Source organism: Elephantulus edwardii, unplaced genomic scaffold, assembly GCF_000299155.1.
Source record: "Elephantulus edwardii isolate Elephantulus edwardi_28Jun2011 unplaced genomic scaffold, EleEdw1.0 scaffold00169, whole genome shotgun sequence".
NCBI classification, from domain to species: Eukaryota; Metazoa; Chordata; class Mammalia; order Macroscelidea; family Macroscelididae; genus Elephantulus; species Elephantulus edwardii.
In genome coordinates, this window is record NW_006399919.1 from 1,776,453 (window position 1) to 1,783,533 (window position 7,081).

The following is a 7,081-nucleotide window of genomic DNA, read 5'->3' on the forward strand; positions in this document are numbered from 1 at the left end:
TTCCAGTTCACTCCACTATGCAGCCTTCATTCTGGACTCCTGTCATGGCAATAATACCTAATCATATATTCCTTTTAAACAGTTCTCTCCCTCATCTGTTTCAATGCAGTAGAGTTTCCTTTTCTTTTGCCGTCTACCAAAATAGCCTTCCGTTCTAAATAGCATTATGCAGTAGTGTAAAATTTGAATATCAGTCACCTGGCGTGCTGTCTATGTTGTTAATTCATTCATTGGAGATGTGACAAAAGTAGGAAGAGATGTGTAGTGTTTGAGTAAGAAAAGAAAAAATCCTGGACATTTCTTGTCTGTGGCACAAGTTGGCAATGTCTAAAATAACTATGACTCAAATATCTAAAGATTAAAGTGAACAAAGAAAAGCAAGGAATTTCCTTAGTAGATCTTCTCTGTGGCCACAAAGTGGTCTGCCCCCAGGCATCTAGCCTGGAAGTGCTGAGGTTCTCCACCCTGGAGGAGAAGGCAGTTGTGGACAATCTCTAGGTTAGTACTAAATAAAGGTCAGTAGCTGACCCCTTACTCACCAGATCTCCACGAAAGGCATGTTTCTACTTGTTAAATTCTTACGAACACACAAAATCAATGATTTCACAACAAATATGCACTGACAATCTTCTTTTAAAAGGTAAAAGGCTTGGGAGCTCTGGTGGCCTAGTGGCAAGAACCTGCACTGCAATCCCAGAGGTATAGGGTGGTTCGAGTTCACCAGATGCTCTGCTAAAGAAGGTGGCACAATCTCCTTCTGAACCATTCCGATCCGATTTGACAATACACACACAAAAAATATAATAATTTTTTTAAAAAGAAAATAAATCATTTAGGAAAAAAGATAAAGAGGCTTGTCAAATCTGGTAAATTTTTCCATGACAACAACCAGTTAATTCTATTTCTTCTAAATGGAGTCTTATCTCTTCCTTTTATCACAGTGTTCATTGCATCTATCATCACACCTTTGGCATTTTACTAATTTATTATAACTGTGACACCTCAAGGTACACTGGTGTTGCTTAGGTTAAATCATTTGGCTGCTATGTGGTTTTCACCCACTGATCCATGCAAAAAAAAAAAAAAAATGAGGCAGTCTGTTTCTGTAAACATCTACTGCCTTATAAACTGCAGAGGACAGTTCGGTTCTGACCTACAAGGTCATTATGTGTCAACATATCAACTGGTTTTTCAGTTTGATCTATGACTTAGTCTAGACATTTGAATTTGTGACCTTAATCCAGCTGTCGAATCCAGATCCTGAATTTACCCAATCCAGATTTTTATTGCTATTGTTATGTGTCGAGTCGCCTGCGACTCAGCAACCCTGCGTACATCAGCCCTAAACCCTGCTCTATCCTGTGCCAGTCTTATTGTCTCTGACATACCTATGCCCATTACCCCAGTCACTGAATCAATCCACCTCATCAAAGGTCTTCCTTTTCTGCACCATCTCTCCACCCTCCCATGCATGATGTCCCTCTCCAAGGACTGGTCCCTCCTTGCAACGTGTCCAAAGTATGTCAGATGAAGCTTCAGAATCCTTGCCTCTAAGGAGCAGCCTGGCTTCACTCTCACCAGGATAAACTTGTTTGTTCTCCTAGCAGTCCATGGTATATTCAATACTCTTCTCCAGCACCACAGCTTAAAGGCATCAATTCTCCTTCTATCATCCCTAGTCATTGTCCAGCTTTCTGATGTATAGCAAATAATTGCAAAGACCATGACCTGTATCTAGTCTCTAGACTGACATCGTTGCTCTTCAGATTTTTTTTTATAGCTCGTAATTTCTCTTTGTTTTAACAAAGAAATGTCATGTCTTCAATGAGTAGAGATTAGTGACTTGCTCAAAGTCACCAGATGAGAGCTTTGTTGTTGTTGTTAGATACTGTCGAGTATGATTCATAACAAACCTGAACAAGGGATCTGATCCCTGTCCCGTCCTGCACCATCCTCACACTTCCTGACACACAAGAGCCCACTGCAGCAGTCACCGTGTCAGTCCACCTGGTTGAGGGTCTTCCTCTCCTTTGCCGACCCTCTACCCTTCCCAGCATCATGTCCTAACGAGATCACCTGATACAATGATCGCCACAGTACCCTCGATCATGACAGAGACCATGAAGATGGCACAAAGTTAGGGTTAGCAGTGAATCATAATTAATAATGGCATGTAATAAAAGTTGCAACAGGGACGGTTTTAGCCTCCTCAGAGACTATATAAACCTGTGGTTGGGTTAGAATTAGGCATTGACATGTGTTCCCCATGAATCCTATCTACAGAAATGTTTGTTTTTTGTTTGTTTGTTTGTTTGTTTGTTTAAATTTAGGTTGTTTATTTTTCATTTCAATGAACATCTACAGAGATTTTGGGATTCCATTCATTCATTGTTGCACCCTTCTCCCTGCACAAACCCCTCCCCTCCCCCCCATTTGCTTCTCTCCTTGAAAAGCAAAACTCCCTCATTGGTACACAATCCCCCCCCCCCAGAAATGTTTTCAAGAGCTGACAGAGTGCACTACAAATAAGAAAGGATGAATGCGTTGGGTGATAGGGAATGAATGGCCAGCTGTAATACAGTTTATAGGACTTCTATGACACCATCAGTTTCCTGTGAACTTCTCATGTGAATGGGAATCCTGAACACATGGCAATTACCTCCAAGGCCTCCTACCCTAATGTGGTGATCATAGTTTCACAGTATCTTTCTGTCTTTCTTTCTTTCTCTGTGGCCGAATCTCTAATATCATGAAGAGCCTGTTAGCTGACTAAGAAGCTCAGGCACATACTTCCCAAATAAGGCTAAAGTCACATAGGCCTGAAAGTCATCTGAGAGAGTAAAAAAAGGAACTCACCAAGTTTTCTCTAAGATTTTGTTAAAATATCATTAAAAAGTAAAATTTTTTTAAAAATCAGAATAAAAAAATCACACCTCACCAAAGTTTTATAATATATATTTGAGCAACTGGATTTGAAGCTAAAGAGTTTGGGGGTTTTATGTTAGTCCCACTGGGGAGTTGTACACATTTGCAAATGACTAGGCTATGTAAAATAATCTGGTAATTCCTTTTGCAAAAATCCTAGCATTCAAACAGGATTTCACACTAATTAGTCATTATTTGTTCAGAAGCACCAGCCAGGCTAGAAAACACAGGGGAGAAAACCAAATTTCAATGGTTCTTGAAACAAATTTCTTTTTTGTCTAAAAACTAACAGATTGGATTCAGGAATAAAATCCTTACACAGTATTATTGCACTCTTATTAATTCAAATTCATTTGAGTGTATTTCTGTGCTTTCAATAGCTTTATAACAAGAACACTGATCTTTTATTTCTAAAGAAACCAGGTAAATGAAAATAAAATGTGTTATTCTTTACTCAGTTAGCAGTTGTTATAAATGTGGAACAAAAACCTGGATTTTAAGTCCCTGTGATTCATTATTATATCAAGTTTGACAATTGCAACACAGAGCTCTCCAATCTGCCAGGGCTCTGTCGGATAAGAACCACACCAGCACACTGCACTCCGCAGCATCTTCCATTTGTTCTAGTGTAGTGCCATTTACCTTCACATTGTAAAGACTTCTGAGTCAAAAGGAAGATACTGAGTGATCAGAATGATGATGATGATGATGATGAATGTGCAACCTAAATTTTCAGAAAACTTGGTATTTTTCTCTAGCATAAGGACTTTGTTAAGAAAAAGAGACTACTGGTCCTTAATACCTTTATGATAATCTCAACTGAAGCAAAGAATATGTTTTCTGTTTTATTTTGTTTCCAAATATTCTATTATTAAAAAACAATGTGAGTGAAAGTGAGTCTTCCCATGAACATATGCTCATGTGCCTCAAACATCTATTCGCCATAAACTAAGCCTCCGTATTTAATCACTATTTATGCCATTAAATTTGCATGTAAGAAGGATAATCCTTTTCCCCCCTTTCTTTTTAATTGTGATTTTAGTGGAAATTTGCAGAAAAGATAGGTTTATTCATGATACACATTGATACAAAGGACTCATTCATTGACACGTGTTTTCGTCCCTCCACCAATTTGCAACGCATGTCTTGTTCCAGATTGCTAATTGTCCCACATAGAATGTCTCATCAGTCAATCCTCTCAGATAGTCCATCCCTTCACCTATTCCAGGGTAGAGCCCATTATCTGGTCCTTCTTTTCCTACTCTCCCACCACGTCTATCCTAGTACATTAAGAGATGAAGGAGAGAACTGTTTAAAAGGGATATGTGATTAGGTATTATTGTCATGACATGAGTCCAGAACAAAGGCTGCATAGTGGAGTGGACTTGGGGGGAACGATTATATAACAATGAAAGAATTTGTCTTTTACTTTTCAAAGAGTAGAGCGAACTGAAGGGAGCTCTGGTGGCGTAGTGGCAGGAGGCTGCACTGCAATCCCAGAGGTATGTGGTTCAAGTCTACCAGATGCTCTGCTGGAGAAGGAGGGGCAATCTCCTCCTGTACCTTTCAGATCTGATTTGATGGTACACACACAAAAATAATAAAATAAAATTTAAAAGAAAAGAGAAGAGCCAACTGATGGAGAGGGGTGGGCAGGGAGAAAAGTGCAACAGTGAACGAATGGAAATCCAAAGTCTCTGTAAATTTTCATTAAAATTAATAATAATAATAATAATAAATAAAGAGTGGTTTTGTGCAGTAAAATCTCTTATAACTGAGATTTTTCACTCAGCCTAACATCTTCCACACTCATCCATGTTGTGTAGTGTTTTATAAATTCATTGTTTTTCAGTGCCATGTGATATTCTATTGTGTGGATATACCACAGTTTTTCTCTTCATTCATTTGTTTATGTGCACTTGGGCTTCCATCTCTTTACTATTTTGAATAATGAATCAGCAAATATGGGTGTGTACACATCTGTTTGTGCCACAGTTCTGGTTTCTTTAGGGCATATTCCCAGTAGTGGGATAGCTGGGTCAAATGGTATTTCAAATGGTTTTGAGAGAAAGCATGAGATTGCCTATCCATTGTGATTGTATCATTTTACATTGCCATCAGCACTGACTGAAAATTTTCATCTTTCCACATCCTCACCAGCATTTTGTTTGCTTTGCTGTTGTTGCTGGGGTGAGATACTATTTCACTGGTTTTTTTGATTCACAACTCTCTAATATTTAGGTGTGTCAGAGTCAGTGACACTGGCTCAGGACAGGGTAGGCTCCAGAGCTATTATACATAGAGTTGCCATGAGACACAGGCAACTCAACGATACATAACAACAATAACATTTAGGGATTTTGAACATTTCTTTATCTGACTTTCTTCGTTGGTGAAGTGTCTATCCATATCCTATCATTTTGTTATTAAGTTGTTTATCTTTTTCTTGTTGAGGTCCTGGAGTACTTTATACATTTCTTTATTTGAGTCCTTTATCAGAAAAACCAGTAAAAGACATCACACTCCCTGATCTCAAATTGTGCTTTAAATCCTGCATAGTACCAGCGTATACAGATAATTAGAATAGAATTGAGAGACCATAAATCAGCTCATCTACTTATAGTCATCAGATGTTTGACCAGAAAACAAAAATCAATTAAGCAGGGAAACAATAACTGCTTTAATGAAAGGTGCTGGCAAAATTGGAAAATCATCTGCACAAAACTGAACAAGACCTACATCTCTCACCATATGCAAAGATCAATTCAAAATGGATCTGAGACCTAGGAGTAAAACCAAACACTATGAAGTTCATCAGAGAAAAGCTAGGAGCACGTCTAGAAGCCCTAATCTAATGCATTAATAGACTTCCAAGCATAATGAAAAAGCTACAACCTGAAGAGAAAAAATTTATGGGTGGACCTTCTAAAAATCAAATCCTATGCCCACCAAAAAATTTCTCCAAGACTGGAGAGCATTATGTTGAGTGAACTAACTCAATTTCCTAAGGACAAATGCAGTATAAGATCATTATTGTAAAAATTGAAGGATAACTAGTAAAACATGAAAGAGGACCCAAAGGGGGAAAGGGTGGCAGCAGAGGGGAGAGGATGAGTAGGGCCGAAACCACAGGATTTCACAATTTGGTGAGTGGAGAGAGGGGGTGAAGGAAATGGGAAGGAACCAGCAGGGACCTGAAAATACAGGGTAATGCCAGGCAAGATCCAATGGTGATTAGTTTTATAAAACAAAATACACACCCATGTTTAATGAGGCTTTGTTCACAATAGCAATGAGTTGGAAACAAACTAAGTGCCCATCACCAAATGAATGGATAGAGAAGCAGTGGTGTATTCCCACAATGGAATACTACACTGCACTGAAAAACAAGGAACTCATGCAATATTATTCAAAATGGGTGGCCTGGAGGACGTTATGCTGAGTGAAGTATCTCAGTTACAAAAGGGCAAATACTGCATGGTGCCACTATTGTAAAACAGGACTGACCTTGGGGTTAGGGGGAGACTGAAAAGATAGGTTCAATAATGTGTATTTCATTGAAACAGATAAGGGAGAAAACTGTTTGGAAGGGATATGTGATTGGTTATTTCTGTCATGACAGGAGCCCAGAGCGAAGGCTGGGTAGTGGAGTGGACCTGGGGGAAGGGATTGTAGAACAATGAAGGAATTTTTCTTTGACTTTTCCAAGAGGGTAGTGTAACAATGAATGAATGGAAATCCGAAGTCTCTGTAAATTTTTGCTGAAATTAATAATAAATTTTTAAAAAGAAAAAAGAAGAGGGGGGAAATAGCATAATGCATGGGAATAATTGTACAAAATATGAATGAAATCCTGTGAAACACAATGTATACGAACTTTGCTAGCAAACTAACATAAAATTTAAAATAATAGTAATAAAATAAAAACATCTCCAGTAGGGTAAAAAAGAAGTCCATGTACTGTCGGATAAGAATATTTATCAGCAAAGATATTCCCCAAGATAAAGAAACACTGACGTGATCAGACCTATGGATATGGCATCAGGCATAGAACGAGGCAGGAAAGAACAGAACAAGAGCGTTGTAGCCAACTTTTCCAGAAGAACTAACATAAAACCCTTAACTTTTAAATTGTAAATCCAGTTGCTCCCCTATT